Source organism: Schistocerca cancellata, chromosome 5, assembly GCF_023864275.1.
Source record: "Schistocerca cancellata isolate TAMUIC-IGC-003103 chromosome 5, iqSchCanc2.1, whole genome shotgun sequence".
NCBI classification, from domain to species: domain Eukaryota; kingdom Metazoa; phylum Arthropoda; class Insecta; order Orthoptera; family Acrididae; genus Schistocerca; species Schistocerca cancellata.
Genome location: NC_064630.1, coordinates 89,630,135 through 89,655,948, shown reverse-complemented (window position 1 = coordinate 89,655,948; position 25,814 = coordinate 89,630,135).

The following is a 25,814-nucleotide window of genomic DNA, read 5'->3' as shown; positions in this document are numbered from 1 at the left end:
TAACTTCAAAAACCTTCTCTTATGGGAGGAACTATGAATCTTATTCAGTCCCTTACTTACCTACCTCATCGAGATCGCGCAGCTAAAATTGGGTGGGTAAAATTAGGCAGTTAATACCTCTTTCTATGTGCAAGCAGTTATTCTGCAGACGATCAAATAGTGAATGAAATGTGAAGAAACTTTGATATATGGTACAATGAAAAGTACTCTCTCCTATGAACTTCGTTGTGACTGACACAGTACAAATCTCGGTGCAGATCTGGAAACATGTTGACTGACGTTTCCCGAGAAGGAGCTTATACAAGTACCTTTGCACGATGTCCGATCGACTGATATTCGTGTTTCATGTGAACTGGAGATCAATGGAGGTCACGAGAGGAATGGACAGAATTTCAGAGCGGTATCTTGCCCTTGGGGTGGGAAACTGCCCCCAAAAGGCGGAATAATCAACAATAATCAACGGCATGGGGACGCAGAAGGCAATGGAAACATCCGCTTTAAAGGCACTTACATACAAAGGGCATGTGGCCTGTTGTGAAAAAATTTCATGATGATCTCTCCATTGGCAAATGATTCCGAGCTAGTCCTCCATTCGGATCACCGGGCGGAGAGTGTCAAGTGAGAAGTTTTCACGAGGTATAGATTGACCAACCAACGAAAGGATAACGTTCTGTGAGTCGTGGCATAGATTGTAAGAAGTTTGAACGTGGTAGAGAAGACAGAAAATCTTGAAATGGAAATGCTAACGCTCAAACTAAATACAGTGAGGCTCAGTGGAGTAAATGGAAAAAAAGATAAAGACTTCTATGAGTACAGGATAATATCAACACCAACAGAAAATGGTATGAAGGGAGAAGGATTCGTTATGATCCGGAATTTAGGGAAGGGTATTCATCACGGTGAACAGTTCAGTGGTAGTGTTGTTCTTATCAGAATCGACAGCACATCATCGCCGACAACGAAGCTTCAGATATACATGCCGACGTTAGATGCACAGGATGGACAGATAGAGAAAGTATGTGAGGGTATCGAACGGATAACTCAGTATCTAAAGCGAGATGAAAATCTAATAGTCGTATGGAATTGGAATGCTGTTTTAAGGGAAGGAGTAGAAGAAAGGGTTACGGTAGAGTATGGGTTTTATACAAGGAATGAGAGAGAAGAAAAAGTAATTGAGTTCTGCAATAAATTTTAGCCAGTAACAGCGAATACCCTGTTCTAGAGTCACAAGAGGAGAAGATATCCATGGAAAAGGCCGGGAGTCTCTGAAAGATTTCAGTTTGATTACATTACTGTCAGACACGAATTCCGAAATCAGCAACTAGATTGTATGGCGTACCCAGGAACAGATATACACTCAGATCACAATTTAGTAATGATGAAGAGTAGGCTGAAGTGTGAGAGACGGGTCATGAAGCACCAATGCACGAAGAAGTGAGGTCGGAAATACTAAGCAATTAGTGATACAGAATGAGATTTTCACTCTGCAGCGGAGTGTGCGCTGATATCAATGAGTGATACGCTTGAATATCTCAGCATACAGCAAAGTAAAGACAACCTTCGGTGAAATTAAAAGCAAGGACAGTAAAATTAAGAGGGTTATCGGAATTCCACTGTTAAATGCAGAGGAGAGCAGAATGGTGGAATGAATACACTGAAGGCCTCTTCTAAATCTTTATGATCTCAGTATAAGCTGTTGGGTCCTGCCCACTCGTATTATATACGGTTCCTAGGAAACCTACTTTCTCGGATCGCCAGACAACAATTTAAGCAAATCGTAATAATGAGATTTTATTACCTTAAGGGGAGCCGGAGGTGCCTATGCTGCCCATGTTAAAATCACTAAGTTTGAGGAACATTTATGAATAAACTACCAAACAGAAAAATTTGAATTTTTTTTATATATAGAGTGGTTTAGTATTGCAGTTATGACAGAGGGATTTTGGAGTATCTTTTCTAGTTTCCTTCCAATTTTTTTTATTAATGACCCAATTTTTTTTTACAAACAATTGCTTTATAATTAAACTGAAATGAAACTACTGAACATATTGCCAAATGGCTGTGTTACAATGTAATTTTGACCACTAGGAGTGCTGTATAAAAATTTAATCTCTCTAGCTTGAGTGGATTTTGAGAAAATATTCCTTATATTCGAAAAGTTCTAATTTACGGGAAATGGCTATCAAAGTTCTTCAATACATTCCTGCACTATAGGGTGGAGTATCAGGGTCTTCTTCTTCATCCTCCAAAATCTTCCTCTTCTGTCTTCTTTTCTGGCCCGTTGTTCCATCATACGTCATATGCCTTTCTCTTCTTTCTGCTCCTCTTATCCTTTCTCTGTCAATATTTCTTAGTGCTCGTACAGTGTTCACCCCAGCTGTAAATCCTAATGCCTTCAGAACTTCACACTTCACACTGTTCCCTCGGTTGTAGGTTGCTATTGCATCATAAATGCCAAAGTGCAGTGTTTTTATGCTTACAAACACCCTTTTAGGAATCACTTTCCAAATCAAATTGTTTACGCTCTCATTAGGATTCTGCGTCTCTCCGTGTAGACATTTGTGTAACAATTCTGGCTGTGCTAAGTCATGAAAAATTGGTTTTATTGTTCCCTCCTGATTCTTGTACATACTGCATATTACCCGCTTTACACAAGAAGTATAATACTACCAACAACAGGCGCAACACTGAACTAATTCGAAACGGTAAACAGCAAAGAGACGATGTTCCGCGCTCTTATTCATTGTAGTACCGTAACTTGGTAGTAGTGTTAATTTTCTTTTCCCTAAGTTCTTCCTCTTATATACACGGTTACTAAAACGTGGCATCGTAACCAGAACAAAAGTGTACGACAATATTAAATGGAGCAAGATGTTCGAAATTCTGACGAAAATAGGAGTAAGCTGTAAGGAAATACGGGTAATATTTGTCACAGAAAACAATGTAGCCAACCATTGCACACTCGCTGTACGCGTAACATAAGGCGCTGTATGCGTAACAGGCCGAGAAAATCCCAAGCAGTTCGCCAGGAAGTCATAAGACGGTGTTAGATGCATTCACCGGCCGCCCATTTCCTCTGCAGGCGTGGGGGAAAATAGTAACAACTCCACTTCTAGGGCGAGTAGAACAATAATTCAAACTTTACATTAAAGAGGAATGTTCCAATTAATTTTCGGTAGCAAAAAAAAATCGTAATTTTTTGGATTTGACCTCCTCCGGCTCCCATTCAGATAATTGACAATACTTAACTCTGAGAAATGTACAATGAGATGTCACTAGCAAAGGGCGACATAAAACATAAGCAATCTCTTCAGTACATACAATTCCAACAGAAGTTCAGTAATACAGTCCTATGTCACTGCTGTAAAGCACGTAGAACGGCTATACTTCAACTGGGTCGTGGACAGGCGGCGAGGCGCTTATGTAGTCTTCTTGTAGATGCCACTGCTGTCTTATTGCCGTGATAGAGAGCGGTTCGGCCAGCATACTAATGGCGGATGACATCTCACAGCCCTCTCTACTCTGATGTTCTTGACACTCGCGTCGGCGCTTGACGGTATGCCGGAAAATAAGCACTTCGGTATTTTTATTACATTCACGTAGACAATGAGGCCCTATTATTACATATTATAGTAATTGCTTATTACCATCTGAGTACCCTGCGTTGCCCGTCCCTTTCTCTGCTCATCTCCTCCTCACTCTGTCAGTCTCCCTCCTCTTCCCTATCTATTTCCTCTTCTCGCCTTCTAAGTCCATGTCCATCTTCCCCATCTCTATACCCATCTGTTTCTTCCCTCTCTCTCTATCTATTCCTCCGCTTTCCTTTCTCTGTCCATCCTCCCACCTCTCTCCTCCCTCTCTTTGTGTTATATACTCCTAGCCCCTCCCCCCCGGCCTCATTCATGTCCGTAGGCTCCTCCCCCCCCCCCCCCCCGCCTGTCCACCCTCTCTTGTCCTCTTCTCTCACCATTTTACCACGCATACCCAGTAGGAGGATGCCGGTTCTTGTTTTTCACAGTATCCATTTACAGACAGAAAGTAGTATGTGTACCAAATTTGATTGAAATCGATCGAGAGGAGGATCTTTCCACCCATAGATCTACCACGTACGCGAATGTCACAAATCCTTCACATTTATTAAACATATTTCAGGTACATATAGTTCACCTGTCTATCTCACAAATTTCGGCCTGCAGTTTCGTTTTCACGTTCAATGGTTCATATCGCTCTAAGCACTATGGGACTTAACATCTGAGGTCATCAGTCCAATAGACTTAGAACTACTTAACCTGCTACAGAAGAATGTTGAAGAGTAGATGGGTAGATCAGATAACTAATGAAGAAGTATTGAATAGGATTGGGGAGAAGAGAAGTTTGTGGCACAACTTGAACAGAAGAAGGGATCGTTTGGTAGGACATGTTCCGAGGCATCAAGGGATCACCAATTTAGCATTAGAGGGAGCGTGGAGGGTAAAAATCGTAGAGGGAGACCAAGAGATGAATACACTAAGCAGATTCAGAAGGATGTAGGTTGCAGTAGGTACTGGGAGATGAAGAAGCTTGCACAGGATAGAGTAGCATGGAGAGCTGCATCAAACCAGTCTCAGTACTGAAGACCACAACAACAACAACAACCTAAGTAAACTAAGAACAGCATATACATCCATGCCTGAAGCAGGATTCGATGATGATGATGATGATGTTTGGTTTGTGGGGCGCTCAACTGCGTGGTTGTCAGCGCCCGTACAATTTCCCAACCTTTGCTCAGTCCAATTTCGCCACTTTCCTGGATGATGATGAAATGATGAGGACAACACAAACACCCAGGCAGGTGAAAATCCCTGACCCCGCCGGGAATCGAACCCGGGACCCCGTGCTCGGGAAGCGAGAACGCTACCGCGAGACCACGAGCGGCGGACACAGGATTCGAACATGCGACCGTAGCAGCAGCGCGGTTCCGCACTTAGGTGCCAAGAACCGCTCGGTCACAGCGGCCGGCCGTTTTAACATAGCTCAATGTTTATAACATCACGTCATACGAATTATGTGTCGTAAAATGATGTAATTTTGTAGGTAGATTCAGTAGCATGTATGGATACCGTCCGCGACATGTGTTGCGAACAGAATTAGTAGCAAAGAATTCAGATTTAAACGTCATGCATGATGCAGCAATTTCTCCTGCTTCTCACCGTTCATGACGTCATAACCTTAAACTATGTGTCGTGCAATGATATAATTTTGCAAGTACATTCAGTGGTGTATGCGAATACTTTCCATAGTAAATTTTCTTCCTTTCGTCATATTGTAGGAATTCTCAGAGAGAGTTGGTTTTGTAACGGTTTGAAATTATGTGTAAAGCGTGTTGCAAGTTACTAAGAGCTGTCATTCTCAAATACTACGCGAATAACATCTGAGTTGCCCACATCGTGGTCTAAACTAGTTTTTCACCCTTACTCAGATGCCTTTGATAGGTAAGTGATATGTGTACCAGGTTTGGTTGAAGTCAGTCAAGCGGTTTCGGAGTAGATGTGATATATACACAGAGACATACATTTTTAATATTTGCGTTGACTGTAATCATCATTTTGTAATTATAGAAGCACAACACAGCGTTGTATAGCAGTGGTGAGAATCGAAGCGTTTGAGATATGGTGCTACAGAAGAATGTTGGAAATTAGGTGGTCGGATAAGGTATGCAATGAGGAAGTTTTCCGAAAAATCAACGAGTAAAGGAATAAATGGAAAACACTGATAAGGAGAAGAACCAGGATATTAGGACATATGTTAAGACGTCACGGAATACTTTCTATAGCACTAGAGGGAGTGTAGAGGGTAAAGACTATAGAAGAGCAGGCCGGAGTGGCCGTGCGGTTAAAGGCGCTGCAGTCTGGAACCGCAAGGCCGCTACGGTCGCAGGTTCGAATCCTGCCTCGGGCATGGATGTTTGTGATGTCCTTAGGTTAGTTAGGTTTAACTAATTCTAAGTTCTAGGGGTCTAATGACCTCAGCAGTTGAGTGCCATAGTGCTCAGAGCCATTTGAACCATTTTTTGACTGTAGAGGAAGACGAGATTGGAATACATAGAGCAAATAACTGAGGGCGTAAGTTGTAAGTTCTGCTCAGAGACGAAGAGGTTGGCACACGACAGGAATTCGTGATGGTTCAGTTCACACCAATCAGAAGAAAATTGAGAAAAAAGTCATATAAATTGTTACCTACACTCCTGGAAATGGAAAAAAGAACACATTGACACCGGTGTGTCAGACCCACCATACTTGCTCCGGACACTGCGAGAGGGCTGTACAAGCAATGATCACATGCACGGCACAGCGGACACACCAGGAACCGCGGTGTTGGCCGTCGAATGGCGCTAGCTGCGCAGCATTTGTGCACCGCCGCCGTCAGTGTCAGCCAGTTTGCCGTGGCATACGGAGCTCCATCGCAGTCTTTAACACTGGTAGCATGCCGCGACAGCGTGGACGTGAACCGTATGCGCAGTTGACAGACTTTGAGCGAGGGCGTATAGTGGGCATGCGGGAGGCCGGGTGGACGTACCGCCGAATTGCTCAACACGTGGGGCGTGAGGTCTCCACAGTACATCGATGTTGTCGCCAGTGGTCGGCGGAAGGTGCACGTGCCCGTCGACCTGGGACCGGACCGCAGCGACGCACGGATGCACGGATGCACGCCAAGACCGTAGGATCCTACGCAGTGCCGTAGGGGACCGCACCGCCATTTCCCAGCAAATTAGGGACACTGTCGCTCCTGGGGTATCGGCGAGGACCATTCGCAACCGTCTCCATGAAGCTGGGCTACGGTCCCGCACACCGTTAGGCCGTCTTCCGCTCACGCCCCAACATCGTGCAGCCCACCTCCAGTGGTGTCGCGACAGGCGTGAATGGAGGGACGAATGGAGACGTGTCGTCTTCAGCGATGAGAGTCGCTTCTGCCTTGGTGCCAATGATGGTCGTATGGGTGTTTGGTGCCGTGCAGGTGAGCGCCACAATCAGGACTGCATACGACCGAGGCACACAGGGCCAACACCCGACATCATGGTGTGGGGAGCGATCTCCTACACTGGCCGTACACCACTGGTGATCGTCGAGGGGACACTGAATAGTGCACGGTACATCCAAACCGTCATCGAACCCATCGTTCTACCATTCCGAGATCGGCAAGGGAACTTGCTGTTCCAACAGGACAATGCACGTCCGCATGTATCCCGTGCCACCCAACGTGCTCTAGAAGGTGTAAGTCAACTACCCTGGCCAGCAAGATCTCCGGATCTGTCCCCCATTGAGCATGTTTGGGACTGGATGAAGCGTCGTCTCACGCGGTCTGCACGTCCAGCACGAACGCTGGTCCAACTGAGGCGCCAGGTGGAAATGGCATGGCAAGCCGTTCCACAGGACTACATCCAGCATCTCTACGATCGTCTCCATGGGAGAATAGCAGCCTGCATTGCTGCGAAAGGTGGATATACACTGTACTAGTGCCGACATTGTGCATGCTCTGTTGCCTGTGTCTATGTGCCTGTGGTTCTGTCAGTGTGATCATGTGATGTATCTGACCCCAGGAATGTGTCAATAAAGTTTCCCCTTCCTGGGACAATGAATTCACGGTGTTCTTATTTCAATTTCCAGGAGTGTATTTGTAGCTATACGTCCATGTTGTCCAACATGATTGAAATAACTTCCTATGAAAATAAATGACGGCGTTGTAAAAGTCGACATGCTGTGACATGCGTATTGCGGTGGTTATTATTAACTGACGGTTGGTTAACTCGCTACGTACTACAAAGTTCACCGTGCAACAGTCTGTAAACGGTCTGCTATGATATTGTGACTACATTCGCCATATACGCCGCATCTAGCTACAACATTCCTACGTCATACACTGCACATCTTCAAACAGGACAAACATTCGTACGACTTTTCGCCCCTCAGTTTACGATAGAGCGGCAACAGCGGAAAATGACTTTTCTAGAATGTACTATTAGTAACATCGAGAGCACAGTGCGGTAGTGAAGTCAGATTGAGGAAGTATGAGGTATGTATGTAACTGGACTCAATGCCAGATGCAGAGCAGTCGTTTTGCCAGCCGTTGGCGGTATCGACCGGGCGCGCAGTAAATCTGGGCCGGAATTAATCGCAGGAGATCCAGCGCAACGCCGGCCAGGGGTGGATGAGGGGGACATGGCGGTGCGGCTGCAGGAGTACGAGGGTGGATAGTGTCCGCCCACACAGTTGCGATTCTGGCGTTCCTGGATGATAGGTGCTGTAAGTGTTTCAGCAAGGTACGCAATCGAGGCTGCTGTAAGGTGTGAACTATTCGTGTGAAAAGTTTCCGAGAGACCGCGTCACACAAAACTTTCCCTCAATTACAGATTCAAAATTTCTGTCTGAAGTTGTGCAGTTGATGTTGACAGGTGACTGCGGTCCGAGTCTAAGCCTTTTTGGACATCCACAACAAATACAGTGTGTAAGAGGTCCGAGCAGATGTAATTTCGATGTATTGCTCATGCGCTGCCTACGATATGCAAGGTATAAGAGAATCTCTGACCAGAGAGCAGTGTTGACTGCAGTACGAACTGTGTAGCTGTAGCAGTAAGTTGTTGCTAGTCTGCAGTCTGCTCTCGTCTGGTCTGGTGTATCGTGTTGGGTGGCCGGTCGCGGTGCAGCGATGCCGGATCCTGAGTATTATTGTGTAAGGTGAAAAACTGCCTCGCGCATATGTAGTACTGTCATCACAAGTCCCATGTAAATGTTTTTAAAATCTCGTAATAATAATTTTTCTCATAAAAAGTAACTTTTAACAACCATTCATTTCAATTTAAAGAATTTACTAATTTCTCCCATCCATGACCATACCGATTGTTGCAAAAGAAAAATCAGTTGCTTCCTTTCATAAATGACAAATCTATCGGCCAGCATTTTACAGGGCTGTGCCAGAAAACATTATTTTAAGAGCAGATATATATGCGTTATTCGGCGACTTCATTGATGTAACAATTTTTCTCTTTTTTTATTCAGAATGATCTTTCAGGGCCATGACGCAGCACTGCTGACGTCCAAAATTTACCAGGTTAAATTCATAGTCAATTATTGAAAAGTCATAAGTGAGTGACAATTTAATTGAGAGGTTAGTTACATTGTATTATTACCAGGTTACTGAATTTATTTATTTTTTGTTGAGACGTTACACATGAATGTGAACGACATAATTATAATTTTTACTGTTGAGAGGTTTAGGAATTTTTCTGTTTTGAGCTTACATTAAATGAGAAAATAATTTTGTCGGCACGTTAAATGGGAAAGAAATTTTGTTCTGAGGTTACACTAAAGTAGAATCATATTCATATTATTTATTAAATTTTGTGTGGAGGTTAATGTGAATAACAAATTTTGTGGGGAGGTTACAAGTGGAGGCAGAATGACATAAGCTCGTTCATTTCCCACACCTATACGTCCAGGCTGTATTGTATGCCATAAACAATTTGAGGCGCTTAATTTTCTTTCTCAAACAACCTATTCAACTAAATAACTGCACAACAGAATTAAAGACTCTGTTTTTCGGAACCTCGTAACTATTTTCCTATACGACGTATAAGTTTGCAGATTGGCTAAAAGCTGCCTACAACGTTCCTGTGTAACGATGCAAAAGTCTGTAGCTCTGCGACATCACCCTCAGATGCGGCGACGCTTAAGACAGGAGGATGTCGACGCATCGGGAAAAACGACAGAGCTGAGAAGCTTATGTCATGTATTACACGTAAAGAACTATTTGGTACCTCTCCGTGCCGGCATGCCTACTAGAAGATAGCCAGGACTCTAACACGGGTTCTCTCTGTCCAGGTACATTGTTTTAAATTGTTTGACAAATGTGGTCAGGTGGTACTGACAGTATTGACGATGTGGGGAGTTGCCGTTTTATTCGCGCATGTTTCAAAGTACCACTACTCCGTTATCACGCCACAGGAGGGTGCAAACCAAGAGGGCTGATAAAGCATAGGCAACTTTGCTGCTTTGGGACGTGTCCAAATTTAATTTGATGGTTTTGAACCGCCTTGTTGTTCCACACTGTACTACAGAGTGAAAATTGCCATCACACTGCAATCCAGAGGGGTGCAATCACATTAAATGGGATAGTTGGCTCGCGATGTCTTTAGAGAAGGGTTGAAGCATCAGTGGGGCATCGGCATTGTCAAGGATTGTCAAGGTCGGAGTCTTGTTGCTCATCTCACTGTGAACTGTCGTCTTCGGCCGCAAATTGTGTGGAAATCAACGCCTCAGGGAAAGGGGTTGTTTCATTGACGCCCTCTATGCCATCCCCTGAGATGTTTTCTTGTCTATTTTGAGAAACGGTCTGTTTAGAACGTTTTCCTCGTCCATACCGAAGAAAACTGTGTGATTTCAACTCTGAGGATCGCGATTATAACCTCTGGCACGGAGACGACAAAAGAGGGGTAAAAGGTGGCTAAGATAGGGTGCGACGGCCTTTCCGTGGTGCGGAACGCCCACGGTAGAATTGTGAGTAATATTGGTGAAATTTGGGCCAATGTGACATCGTCAACCTGCGTTACAAGTCACGTGACCTTCAGGACACTAGCCTTTTTTTTTTTTTTTTTTTTTTTTTGCGTGTGTCTGCAACTTGCGATTTAAAGCGTTGGCGAGCCCAAGGGGGACATCACAGTGCGCCATGTTTTTGCTCCATTAACGGGGAAGGTTGGAGCTACTTTTGAGTCAAATTCAAACCTATACGTCACAGTGGGAAATAATTACTGGGTTTCGTGTAAGCGATCCCTTAATTGAATTGCACATTGTGTATAGTGATCAGCAACTTACGAAATAATACCTTTACACTGCCTCTCATCCATTTTCACCGGATTCAACACCTTCTGGATTAAGAGTTTTGTCCTTAGCCGATTGCAAATCGCCGAATAATCCCATTAATACGGTTTATTTCTGGAGCAAGTTTCATTCGTGACGGTATCAATAACTCACGTCGGTGCCCTAGTTCTCTGTTCAGTTGTTTGTGTGCTGTGACCGTTTAATGTTGTTTGCTTGAGAGGAGCTCGCAAGAAACTATTTTCAAGACTCTGATGCACTTTTATGAGGTGAGTAATTTCACTTATTCTTACATTTCTTTTTAAATGTGTTGCTTAATACTGTAGCTGCAAGAGTTTTAAGGCATCGTGTATTAAACAATACGCAATCGGTATCGTTTTACTGCGTGATCGTCGTACAATACCGGCCGACCTGTAGTCTTTCATTTCCGAGCATTCAGAACGTTAGGGGGAAAATAATAATAACAACTCTTTCTCTTCACTTTTCATAGAAAAATGGCTGAGGATAATGGGAAAATGGAAGGAAAATGGACTGAAGAGAATATAAGGATGGCAATAAATGACGTAATATCGAAAAGATGACAGCAAGGCGGGCAGCTGAGTTATTTCATATTCCAGGAGCACTTTAGGTGGTCGAATAGAGAACAAAGAGCAGAGAAAAGGTAACAGAGACTTGAAACCAGGTGAAGCGCTCAATATAGAACGGCAGATGCCTCTAACAGAACGAAATAAATAAATAATTCAAATAATGATGCAACAGATAGGATGAGTCAAAATAATTTGGAATTTCATGGGGACAGTGTACCAACGTCAGTCCGGAACCGCGCTGATGCTACGGTCGCAGGTTCGAATCCTGCCTCGGGCATGGATGTGTGTGAAGTCATTAGGTTAGTTAGGTTTAAATAGTTCTAAGTTCTAGGGGACTGATGACCTCAGAAGTTGAGTCCCATAGTGGTCAGAGCCATTTGAACAGTGTACCAACGGACGACAGCAGAATGCGTGTAATATGCTGTGAATCATTTGAAGAAGAATGGGTACAATGCACTAAATGTAAAAAGTCGGCGCATATTGTTTTTGTAGACCAAGGAAGTAAATTGTATTTTATTTGTGATCGTCGCTATAATTGAACTACAGTTTTTGAAATTAGTGAATTTTGTCCATATAGTGATTTATTCAATGGATTTCTTTACTCGTGTTATGTTATTTATCAACAAAACCCGAAAATCTTCCTATAGAGGCACTGGCCGGCACTGAAAGGTAATTTTTGTACTGACTGAAAAACTATCTATTGTTACGTCAACATGTCCGGTCACTCTTGTAAAATTCAAAGATATCGTACATGTACATCCATAAGGCATTAGTTTAAGTAACAGACTACTGTATTAAATTCCCAAATGTTTAAATACTTAACATTTTACAAGTGAAAAGGTTAAGATGGGGACAACTGTAGGAATCTCCCCTATGTCCTTCTACCACGATTGGGTTTCTGCAGTTTCAAGTTATCAGGTGAGACGTCACCTAAAACTAATAATTCCTGAAGGTAAATTGAAATTAACGGACACGTTTGTTGACCACCAAGAAACGCGAACGTTTCTGTCAAGGTCCATAGTTCACTCACTCCCACCACTGCTGCTGCCACATGCGCGCAGCAGGCAGCTTGGATATCGCAATGCCTAGGAGGCACTCCCTCCTCCGCCACGGTACGTCATGTTGTGTGATCACGTGGTATCCGGTGCACGACAAAGCTGTCTGCACAATGGCAACAGGTTGGCGTCTTATTCTATCCACATGCTTAAACACATTCTCCCACTATCCTCTTGTTAACGACTATCGCTTTGCGCCTGTCAGGATGCTACAATGTTGTGCAAAACTTAAGAACAAAAGTAGGTCTCACACGATGTCTTACTCCCAAGTAACGTAGCTCAATAAAATTTCGTTCACTCTTAGAAAGCATTACTGTAAGCATATTGTCATATCGCTGACTTGGTTGTGGAGTATCTTTGCGAGCAACGGAATTTTGCAGAGCGGAGCATGGGACACGGAGCTGCTATGTTGTCTTGTGGGTAGCTCTGCTTTGTAAACGCGTTATTATGGAAGTTTAAGTGCGGCTGCAAGTACTATTGTAGTGAAATAATGAGATAGGGGAGTGGATTCAGTGAAAGAGCATAAAGAGCAGTGCCGCCGATAATGTATTTGAGTATCTGCCCGTTTGCGTGTAGTGCGGTACATCAATCATCCGCGTCGTGTTCGGGCTCCCATGATGAAACTAACGTGAATCAGTAAAATAGTTTACCACAAAGGAGAGCAATCAATGTCTTGCAGCGAGCGTGAGAATATGCGTTCGGTCATAATGTTCAACAATGAGATGCGTCGCGACGGTTACGCGCAGGCTGGTCTAGTGTAGCAGGGGATACAACCCGTCGGCTTTGAACAATGACGTCACAAGTCGCCAGAGAGCATGTATTACAAAGATGAAAGATCTGAGGAGAATGTTGAGAAACAAAGGAATGCGAGAGAGAGAAACTTTATTTCACATATGTAAGGGCCAGTAGTATTTTCACGTTAACGATATCGCGTGGTTGTATCTTAGTATTTCTCCACGAAATACAATGGAAAGAAATGAATGAAATTACTAGCAAAGAATACATCACGTTACATGTATGTCAGTTGTATCTCGAAAGTCTTTCGAACTGTATTGCTTAAGTGCAGTACGGGATACAAGTTCAGCGTAATCGATTTCTTAGTTTCAACTAGCATTGCTGTCCTGTTGTTCACTTGAACTATGTATCCCCTGCTTCACTAAACCGCAAATGAAACCCGATACAAATTAAAAGCTCATTCGAAGTGTGTTACTTAAGTGCAGTCGGGAATACGAGTTTGTCGTAAGGCGATTTCTTCGTTTTCACTAGCATTGCTGTCCTGTTCTTCACCTGAACGATGTATCCTCCGCTTCAGTAAACCCTAAGTGGAACACGGGATACAAATTGTAGATGTGCTGTTTATTTCGTCTCCGCTATTACTAACATAAAGTAGGATCAGTTTATTCTATCTCGTGAGATTTTTTTTTAAAAAGCCAAAAAACACTTATCAGCTACTGAAGCATCTGTATCTTAGGATCAGTTTATTCTATCTCGTGAGATTTTTTTTAAAAAAAGCCACAAAACACTTATGAGCTACTGAAGCATCTGTATCTAATATCAAGCGATCGCTTTTAGATTCACATTCAATTATTTTAATGATAGCGCTTATTAGAACACAGAACTGCTTTATTATCTATGCCTCGAAGTGAAGACATTACTATCTATGACTAAGGAATGACGTCATTGTTCAAAGCCGACGGGTTGTATCCCCTGCTTCACTAGACCCGCGCGTCGTGTTCGGACTCCCATAATGAAACTAACGTGAATCAGTAAAATAGTTTACCACAAAGGAGAGCAATCAATGTCTTGCAGCGAGCGTGAGAATATGCGTTCGGTCATAATGTTCAACAATAAGATGCGTCGCGACGGTTACACGCAGGCTCGTAGGAATGAGAACTGTGAACTGTAAATTAACTTTATGAACTGTGTTACATTTTTACAGGTGTCAAGAAGGACTGGAACCAGATACCTGTGTGTACCTAACGAGCCTAAGAAACTTCGTTCGACCAATCGGTTTCCGCAGCATCACATGTACCTGCGTGGTGTCGGTTACGCGTACGCTCGTCCAAGTGATAATTGTGGACAGACAAGCATCATCACTGCCTGTGTATCCATCACCGAAGGTTCGGCCTTAGTAAGGCTGTGAAATATGGGCGACGGCTTGAAGTATAATAGTGACAGGCACTGACATCGTCAAAAATACCGCACATCAAATCAGCAAGAATTTTAATTGGCTTCAACACTTGCGACTTAGAGTGTAAACAATGCAACGTGTTATTTTCTTATCGTCTCCGTATAGGCCTATAATTGTTCATACCAGACATAGGACAGTGTTGAGTTGCTCCTCTAAATCCGCTTGCATATTTTTAGACATAATTTCAGACAAGCCAGCAGCAGTGTGGAGCAGAAATAACACGACCGCATTGGAAGTACCAGGTACGTGGCGTGTACAGGGCGCATGGCTAAAGCGAGAACAGATTACGGTTCCCCCACCAGTTGTACCCCCCCCCCCGGGCGTGTTACATTACGCAAGGCAACGGAAGGAAATTTGGAATGAAACGAACACAAATGACATTTTTATTTAAAGACTATATACACTGAGGTCACAATAACGTTGACATGAGAATGTACTGTGTTCAAAAACTTGCAGCTCATTACATCAATGGAAGATTATGTCTCCCCACACCATCAAAACAATCATGAAAAAATATCTGAATGGTGCGAAAAGTGGCAGTTGACCCTAAATAACTAAAACTGTGAGGTCATCCGCATGAGTTCTAAAAGGAACTCGTTAAACTTCGGTTACACGATAAATCAGTCTAATCTAAAAGCCGTAAATTCAACTAAATACCTAGGTATTACAATTACGAACAACTTAAATTGGAAAGAACACATAGAAAATGTTGTGGGGAAGGCTAACCAAAGGCTGCGTTTTATTGGCAGGACACTTATAAAATGCAACAGACCTACTAAGGACACTGCCTACACTACGCTTGTCCGTCCTCTTTTAGAATACTGCTGCGCGGTATGGGATCCTTACCAGATAGGACTGATGGAGTACATCGAAAAAGTTCAAAGAAAGGCAGCACGTTTTGTATTATCGCGAAATATGGGAGAGAGTGTCACAGAAATGATACAGGATTTGGGCTGGAAATCATTAAAAGAAAGGCGTTTTTCGTTCGATGGAATCTTCTCACGAAATTTCAATTACCAACTTTCTCCTCCGAATGCGAAAATATTTTGTTGACACCGACCTACATAGGGAGGAACGACCACGACGATAAAATAAGGCAAATCAGAGCTCGTACGGAAAGAAACAGGTATTCATTCTTTCAGCGCGCTATGCGAGATTGGAATAATAGAGAATTGTGAAGGTGGTTTGATGAACCTTCTGCCAGGCACTTAAATGTGATTTGCAGAGTATCCATGTAGATGTAGATGTAGATGTTCGAAAACGGTCCTAGATGCATTACGTGCACCCATTTCTCGCCATATGAAGGTAGGTAATGCATTGAGGAAGAATGTCAAATGCCATCGGTTTGGTGGTCTAGTGTTATGACGTGTTCAGGCATATGTTGCATGGGCATATTGACCACAAAACCTTTGAACTCTGTGAACTGACCGGTTATCGTTATCATGCCACTGTACTCCTTCGTCATGTGCGTCAATTCTGGCGTGCATCCGGCCGTGACTTCATTTTAATGGACCGCATCACATCGAACAGTGCAAGTGGAGAAGCTCCTGAAACGAAAGCAATTTCAGCGATTCGACTGGCCTGCCGTTTCCTTAAGTACCACATGCTGAGTTCGCTGGGTAGCCTTATGGTGCATGTCCACATGTATCAGCAACCGTCCACTAGTTGTCAACAACGCTGACGGCGAAATGGAACTCAATAGTACAAGAACTTCTTATCAACTTCGATGCCGCATGGGAGCGTGTTGCAGAGCATGCACTGCCATTCGCAGTGATCACACATGCTACTGGAAACCATCTCCAGCCTTTTGTAATAACGAGGGGATCATCATAAATTGCTCTGACTTCAGTATAATTATCGTTGATGAAAGTATCATTGCCGTTCATATCATTCTGTATTTTTTATTTTATTTTTTCGGTTACCTTCTGCACTATACTGCAGCAGTTCTTCGAGGTTTCCAACTTGGGTTGACACAGATTTGGAAAGCTGCTTTCGTCCTTAAGTACCAGAGCACAGTCGACAGTGGTATGCTGTAATAAATTGTACCACTTACGCATTGCTGGCTCTCTGGAAGTTTCGGTGCTGAGAGCGTCTATTCCAGCAGGGGTATTGTCTTGGTGATATGTCCATGAGTGGTGCAGCTCTATCGGTCTCACGCCATGTTGCGAGTTGGTAGTCGTCGTTCGGGTTCAGCGTGGAGTAGTGAAGTGAAGCTGAGCCACAGCAAAATTATTTCAGGAATTCGCAGATTTGATGAAACATGAGTCTGGAAATTTCGTGTCGATTAGTACTGCAGTAGTGAGTAATTTTTTGACATATTCGCAGTGTGTGTACGTAAGTACAGACAATGTCAGAGGACAAATGAGTATCGTCACTCTTAGTCAGTTGCACTCGTTGTCGAGACGTATTATCATTATTATTTGAAGAGTCATAAAGGCTACTGAGAACGGGTATAGCGTGAAAAATTAATCTGGGTATGTAGTGCAGCAACTGCAAGCTACAGAGGCAAACTTGAACAAATGTAACTGTCAAAGCGAACATGGTTGGGCCTAGATACTTTTATGGCCATGTTACTTACGAAACCAACAACCACAATAAAATGGTGTGCAATGTTTACGTTTCGAAGTGACAACTTCCTCCTGTATATCAGAAATCTTAACATTCGTCAAGAAAGGAGACAAGCATCCGATTTAGAGGAATCTCAGATTTAGCAACGAAAGGCGTCTTATCCATTTCGGATCGCCCGTAATGAAACTGCTGAAATGAAGCATCAGCAAGAAATATACGGGAAAACAGGATTCTGGCATTATTCATCGAGTTTCAGTATTCCAATGTTCATGCCTTGCGTTGCTGACCCGCCTAGATAGCAGCGCGCCTTAGCACTCTGCTTCTAGGATTCCGGCATGTGCCAACTCCTGATCGAATTCGCCCGGTGTATTAACGATGAGGGTTAGTGTGCCGGCTAGCATGGATGTGATTTTTAGGCGGTTTCCCACATCCTACTAGATGAACATTGGACTGGTGCCCATGTTCCACATCAATTTCGCGATTTACAAACATTTAGAAAACGTTCGCACACTTTCAGATGGAGAACACTACATGCAAACACCGGGGTTACACAAACTGCATAGCGACAGAAAGGACACTCGCCCACCATTTAACATTAGCATTGTAAATCCGATAGTAACCGTGCCGGCTCTTTGTATGTGCAGGGTAGAGGCAAAAGAAAAGGAAAGAGGAACTTAGGCACCCAGGATATAATGTTGAATGTCGACCTCTAACCAGTATCGAACGTGGGGACAGTATTTTCATTAAATAAATGTGATCTTAGCACCGTTCCAGCATCCAGACCTTATTCCTTTCAATTTGCTTGTGAAAGAAAAAGTGAACACACGAGAAAAATTAATCATTCAGAGTATGGATAGTGCTCCCACATAAAAAATCCGCCAAGACGACTCTGGAAGAGTTACAAGTAATATGGCTACAGAATTCTAAATTGCAAGAGATATTCGGAAAGTATGTTCCGATCGGTAGCGAAATGGAAACCACTGTGAAAATCAAAAATGTTTGATTTGTAACAGTTAGCTGCAACTTCCAGCTACTTATCTACAGAGTCGCTGCTCCGACTTAGAAATTTGTCGTAGCGTTGTACCAGCTTTCCAATACCTTCGTCATAGAACGCAGCCGTCACTTCTTTCCGCCAATTCTTTACGCTGGTCTACAGCTCGCTGGCTGTGCCATAACCTTGTCTTCGTAGTTAGCGGTTCATGTAAGCAGAGATGAAACTCAGAGGGAGCCAATTACGAGCTGTATTGTGGGTGATCTAACATTCCCCATTGAAAACACTGCAGGAGCATCTTCATTGCCCCTGCAGAATTCGTGTGAGAGAACTGTCTTCAAGAAGAAAACGCATGTCAGTTATGCGGGGGCCCACATACTTGGCGGAAAACAATCTTTACTTTCTCACTGTGGCCTCAGAACTGAAAAGAGCGACGTTATGCCTTCGACAGGCATACTAGAGTCATTTCCCAACACATCACCAAAGCTTTATCGGATTTTCAGAGTGGTTTCAATTTCGCGACCTATCAGAACATACTGTCGGAATAATAGCCGTACATGGATGTGGAAGATGGAGTTTATACGAGGGTTGGAATTTGAATAGTGGCAACTAATTATTCGCAGCTCGTACAAAATAGGTACCGTACGTGTTTCAAAGTTTTACTGATCTTCAGAGTACTCACCAGCATTGTGTATAACCCGTTGCCAGCGATGTGGAAGTCGTAGGATACTCTTAGCAGGGCCAGTTGTGTTGACAGTTCGAGCGGCGCGGTCTATTGCCCGACGACTTAGTAGCAGTTCTGAAGCGAACGCCGTGAAGTGTTTCCTTCAGTTTAGAAATCGAGTTGAACTCACGAGGGCTTAAGTCAGGGGAGTGCAGTAGGTGGTATAGCACTTAGCAGCCCCATCAGTCAAACAAATCAGTAACAGCTTGCACTGTACGTGCTTGAGCATTGTCCTGCAAAATGATGGCCAGGTCCTGCAGAAAATTACATCACTTCTGTCTTTATATGCTGTTCTTTTTGGAACACAACCTACGACCAGCTTTGAAACACGTATCTATTTTGTACGAGCTGTAAATAAATAGTTGTGACTATTAAACTTCCAACCCCGTAAAAATAAACTTTGAACACAATCATTCGCATTTGCTTAGCTCCTGCTGTACTTATTTCGGGTCACATTTCGACAGCTGTACCTCTGTAACCAGTAATCTCGGGCGCCTTGTAGGGAAGCAGCCTACTCTCGCCGTAATAAATTCACATCAGTCTTTCCATTGTGTGCCAGCCGAGTCCGCTGTAACTAGCTCTGACGTCATGAATGTTGCGCAATACTTTAAAAATCAAGTAAATAACCTGAAACGGTTCTAGCATTTCAGGAGCAATACTAAATTAATATGTGTTGAATGTCAGTTTGATAACTTTAACCATTTTCGAAATTTGGACGTTTTTCTGTAAAAATCATTGGCGCAAAAGAAAAGAGCTAGAGACTTAAAAAAATTTTATTTAGATTCCTTTTTCATAATAATTTAATAGAAACGGTACTTTGGATCTCACAAATTAAAATTTTAGTTGAAATTCAATATTTTCTGGTTTTTGTCTTAAAAATTAAGGAAGCAAGATAGATTAAGTAGGCTAATAAATAAGGCTAGGATGTTTAAATTTAAGTAGAATGGAGATCCGCTATAATCATAAAGATGTGAGAAGTTTCAATTGAATAACTATAAAACTATAGCGACAGCGTATCTCCAAAGGGCAAGTTCAGAGCTCGTATACTGCGTGTGGTGTAATTAAATTAATTCTCTCGCCCAAAATATTTTACTTAGCCACGTCAGACTTTTATTATGATTACTTACCTTTGTGCTGAATGCACATTTAAATTGAGAACTTCATCGGCCATCAGCAAAAGAAGCTATGATTTATTCAATGACTTAAAGTGGTGCATTACTAGCCCAGCGGCTAGTCGGGAGAAACGATTTGATCAGGCGTTCCCTTAGCCGTCCGCACTGAGGCTTTATACACTCCTGGAAATGGAAAAAAGAACACATTGACACCGGTGTGTCAGACCCACCATACTTGCTCCGGACACTGCGAGAGGGCTGTACAAGCAACGATCACACGTACGGCACAGCGGACACACCAGGAACCGCGGTGTTGGCCGTCGAATGGCGCTAGCTGCGCAGCATTTGTGCACCGCCGCCGTCAGTGTCAGCCAGTTTGCCGTGGCATACGGAGCTCCATCGCAGTCTTTAACACTGGTAGCATGCCGCGACAGCGTGGACGTGAACCGTATGTGCAGTTGACGGACTTTGAGCGAGGGCGTATAGTGGGCATGCGGGAGGCCGGGTGGACGTACCGCCGAATTGCTCAACACGTGGGGCGTGAGGTCTCCACAGTACATCGATGTTGTCGCCAGTGGTCGGCGGAAGGTGCACGTGCCCGTCGACCTGGGACCGGACCGCAGCGACGCACGGATGCACGCCAAGACCGTAGGATCCTACGCAGTGCCGTAGGGGACCGCACCGCCACTTCCCAGCAAATTAGGGACACTGTTGCTCCTGGGGTATCGGCGAGGACCATTCGCAACCGTCTCCATGAAGCTGGGCTACGGTCCCGCACACCGTTAGGCCGTCTTCCGCTCACGCCCCAACATCGTGCAGCCCACCTCCAGTGGTGTCGCGACAGGCGTGAATGGAGGGATGAATGGAGACGTGTCGTCTTCAGCGATGAGAGTCGCTTCTGCCTTGGTGCCAATGATGGTCGTATGCGTGTTTGGCGCCGTGCAGGTGAGCGCCACAATCAGGACTGCATACGACCAAGGCACACAGGGCCAACACCCGGCATCATGGTGTGGGGAGCGATCTCCTACACTGGCCGTACACCACTGGTGATCGTCGAGGGGACACTGAATAGTGCACGGTACATCCAAACCGTCATCGAACCCATCGTTCTACCATTCCTAGACCGGCACGGGAACTTGCTGTTCCAACAGGACAATGCACGTCCGCATGTATCCCGTGCCACCCAACGTGCTCTAGAAGGTGTAAGTCAACTACCCTGGCCAGCAAGATCTCCGGATCTGTCCCCCATTGAACATGTTTGGGACTGGATGAAGCGTCGTCTCACGCGGTCTGCACGTCCAGCACGAACGCTGGTCCAACTGAGGCGCCAGGTGGAAATGGCATGGCAAGCCGTTCCACAGGACTACATCCAGCATCTCTTCGATCGTCTCCATGGGAGAATAGCAGCCTGCATTGCTGCGAAAGGTGGATATACACCGTACTAGTGCCGACATTGTGCATGCTCTGTTGCCTGTGTCTATGTGCCTGTGGTTCTGTCAGTGTGATCATGTGATGTATCTGACCCCAGGAATGTATCAATAAAGTTTCCCCTTCCTGTGACAATGAATTCACGGTGTTCTTATTTCAATTTCCAGGAGTGTATATAAGACCGCTGCGCGAGGGAAAAAGGCCCCAGTTCTCTCCAGACGCTGAATAGCACACCACCTGTGTCGGGAGTCACGTCGCGCCGGTATCATTGCTATAAACAGCCTCGGGTGCCGTATTAAGTTACTCGGGATACGCGTAACCATGAAATCATTTTGGAGCGAAGTATTAATTCTGGGATGACTTTAATTATCTATCTTCAGTTTGCGTTTGTCGTATTTTCACGTACCGCCGCGGGGTAGACATTCTACCATTATTTAGCGTGGCGTTTGATGAACATTATCATCAAATTATGGCGAGCATTCATTTAAACATTTAATTTGGACAGTTATAGTTGCATCAGCGCAATAGACTCTGAACTGTTCTGTTAGTCAGATTGTGTGGATTCTTTTTCTTTTATCTGTGACTTTCAGAATATAGCGAACGTTTTTCCACGATCGTTTTTGATTATGAATCCCAGACAATCTCCTAATTCCTCAGAGCTATAAGCTGTAGCTATAAGTGTATTTCTCAGATGAAGTGGGCACTAGGAATTCTAATTACAGACTTCACGTTTTGCTAATCACTTTCTTGTTGCCAAAATTGTAGTTAGAAAGCCAGTGTTGAGAACGGCAAAACAAGAGCATAAATAATAGGAACATTTTAAAACAAAATAAATTTCCAACCAGCCGTCCCACAGCCTGTTGTACGGAATGTCTTGTACACATTAGTTCACACTGTCGGTTTCTAAAATATTTGCAAGTCCTCCCGTATTGCACTGCATTTCTACCGTTCTATGGCTAATACCGAGGATTTCCTGAACGATATGCTTACACAGTTGCGTGCTTGCAATTGCATCGACATAACTTACAACGTTGGACGAAGCGTTGAGGCACGTTCGCTATGTGGAGCTTGCACGTACCGCCCCGTGTTCTGGCGCCGCTGCCATCTCATTTCACCACTAGCCAGCCGTGAGAGTGGATCACGCTGGGGGTTGGCTAACTCTGTGAAACCCGAGCGTCGCGAGGAGGGGTAAGCGGATACTGGCTGGCGCCCCCTCACCCCCTACCCCGCCTCACTCCAGCCTCACGCTGCTAAGGTCGCCCGCGCGCCGAGTAAGGCGACGCGATGTGCGTGATGCCCGTCCCCTGCTGTGTAGACTAACCGCGTGTCCTGTAATTAGCTGGGCCGGCTGCGTTACCTGCTGTCCCACGGCTCGCTCGCTTGGGACGCGAGTTTCGTATGGCCGCGCCCCAATGTTCCAGTTCTCAAAGACGCGCTCCTCGCCTCTGCGATTCTTGTTTCGTCCAGCAGCTTCGCCGAGAGCATCTATGAAACTGGACAAGCACACAGGTGTGGCTTTTACTGAGATCATAAGACACACTATATGACCTGCGGCACAGTCATAACGGTGTAGAAGCGACTCAGTTTGTCGGAATGCGTACATATCCTACTGAAGCGACGAAACTAGTCCACAAGGGATGACGTTGATAAGACAATGACGGATGTCTCAGTTGTTATCTCCAGACACAGCACGGGCTGTTGGGGACTCCAGGTGACAGTAGTGCACAGGGTATTAAAAAAACATAATGCATGCTTTGCGAGATGATAGTATAGAACAAAAAATAAGACATTAATGTCCAGTAAACATGGGGTCAAAAACGCACCTTAAGAGCTATAAGCAATTCACTACAGTGAAACACATCGCTTCTATCGCAAGCTATTTGCAACTACGAACGACCAAAAGCATAGAGTAAACAAATTAGAGCACATTCCTCCTTTATTGTCCGTTGATACACCATGCAGAGAGAGTTTATAATTATTCAAATGGTTCAAATGGCTCCAGGCGCCGGCCGTTGTGGCCGAGCGGTTTTAGGCTCTTCAGTCCGGAACCGCGCTGCTTCTGCGATCGCAGGTTCGAATCCTGCCTTGGGCATGGATGTGTGTGATGTCCTTAGGTTAGTTATGTTTAAGTAGTTTTAAGTTCTAAGGGACAGATGACCTCAGATGTTAAGCCCAACAGTGCTCAGAGCCGTTTGAACCATTTGAACTAAGCATTTGAGGTTAGCAGTCCCCTAGACTTAGAAGCACTTAAACTTAACTAACCCAAGGACATTACACCCATCCATGCCGATGCAGGATTCGAATCTGCGACCGCAGCAGCAGCGCTGTTCCGGACTGAGGCGCCTAGACCCGCTCGGCCATAGCGGCCGGCTATTATTATTGCTACTGCAAACTTTTCTCACTGTTCTGAGTAAGAGCACATTAATTCTAATGGAACCTGTTAGTGCTTTGATAAGTTTGTGAAGGGCCTTTACCTTCTACATTTATCTTTGCAGTTACCAAGGAATGACAGACAGGATCCTATGTTATGATGTGGAAAATGGAAGCTTCCCTCGAACCCGTGTTCTGTTGTAACGACGGAAATGCATATCCTCCTATTTCCATCTATTGTACTTTTTTTTTCCTTGCTTTGTTACCTCAAGATATGACATTTCTGTCTCTTTGTATATTGTAATTGTTTTACTATTTGTATATTTATGCATTTATGTCGATGTATAATTGGTTTGTTTCGTAAATATTATTTGTATTTTTACGCTGGGTCTTGCCTAGGGAAAACTGCTATCGAACGATTACGTCGATAGGTCGTGTGAAGAATCAAAGTGTGTAGGATCTTTGGTAGTGTTAACTCTGCCGCGTGGAGCGCGGGCTGAGCAGAAAGAGTCTGGCGGGAGTAGCGAGTGGAGCAGGTGTTGTGTGAAGCTCCCGCGAGTTGCCGCGCTTTCGGGGTTTGGCAGCATGTAATTGCTCTCGATTTGCGATGATAGTTTCTGTCATGGTGTCGCGGACGGGAAGCATTAGCTGGCGCACATCAAGAACCCGTTTCGTCTGGCGACCGTGTCGAGAAGAAGGCGCGCCAACATCCAGCTTCTGCAACAGCGACGGCCGACAATGAGTGACTGTCGCCACCTCCTCGATCGACGGCTTCAAACCTTCAATCAACCAACAAGACTGGAAGCAAGTAAAGTTTTAGAACTGTATGGCAGACCTCAGCTTTTCAAACTGTACCATTTTCGTAACTATAATAACAGCAACTTAGCATGAACCTTTGTTGCTCATTGTCCCAATTGCATTACCAAGCAGGGTCCCTTCCTTTTCCGAAATGAACCCGAGTGTCGTTGAAATTTAAACGCCAGCATTAAAATTATACCATTCGATTTCACTGCTTTAATTTCAAAGTATTCATAGCTGGCTACAATATTCAGATTACATAAGCACAAATTAAGAGTGCGACTTTTGTTAGCATAATTTAGCTTACCTGTGACTGCAGCTCAGCTTGGTACGTACTAAATTTTACTATTGTTAATTGTTCAGAATCATTTAATTCAAGTTCAAAGTTAAATCTCTTATTTCCAAATTGCGTAGATTCAAGTAGTTTTTTGAAATGATTGTTGAGGTAGTCCAAGACTAACCGTATTTTACTGAATTTCGATGTGCTTCAGAAAGAAAGCTCACTATTAACTTCAGTCACTAAATTAACTTTCGATTTTCCGGTTTTATTAATTCTTTGCTAAATTAAGTCAGGGTGTAGCGAAATTTATTACTTCTGACAAACTTTCAGTTTTCACACTACACGTGTCAACCTTCAGTTGCCACGCTTCTAGTGCTAATTATATGTGTAATAACCTTTCTTTTTCAGTTACTATAGTAATTGTCCTTAGGACTGGCGACCGTGATTTCCCCCAAATCTCAAATACCTAATTACCGCTAGTTAATTGTTAACGTAACGGCTGCACATTTACTTTCTTTATTAACTTTACCCCTTTTCAAAATTAATTTCCACCAGTTTCATTAGCACATTTCCTTTCATCTAGATGTAACCCTTTCCTCCCTCTTTACCGACAGGTTAACTTCGGTGACGATTGCTTTTCCAAAACTCCAATTAGGTACACGGGGTTTCATTTTTCACTGTCATTAAGGTCGGTAAGTGAGGGGGAGGTTACACGTGGCGACCGTGACAGGACAATCTTTAGATTTGAGGTTGTTCTGGACACGAATTTTGCATTGTGCAAATCTCGTAACAAAGTATTGGTTACGTACAGGCCGTTACGTCAGCGAGAATAAGTAGTGGGAGTAATCCTAATTATATTTGAG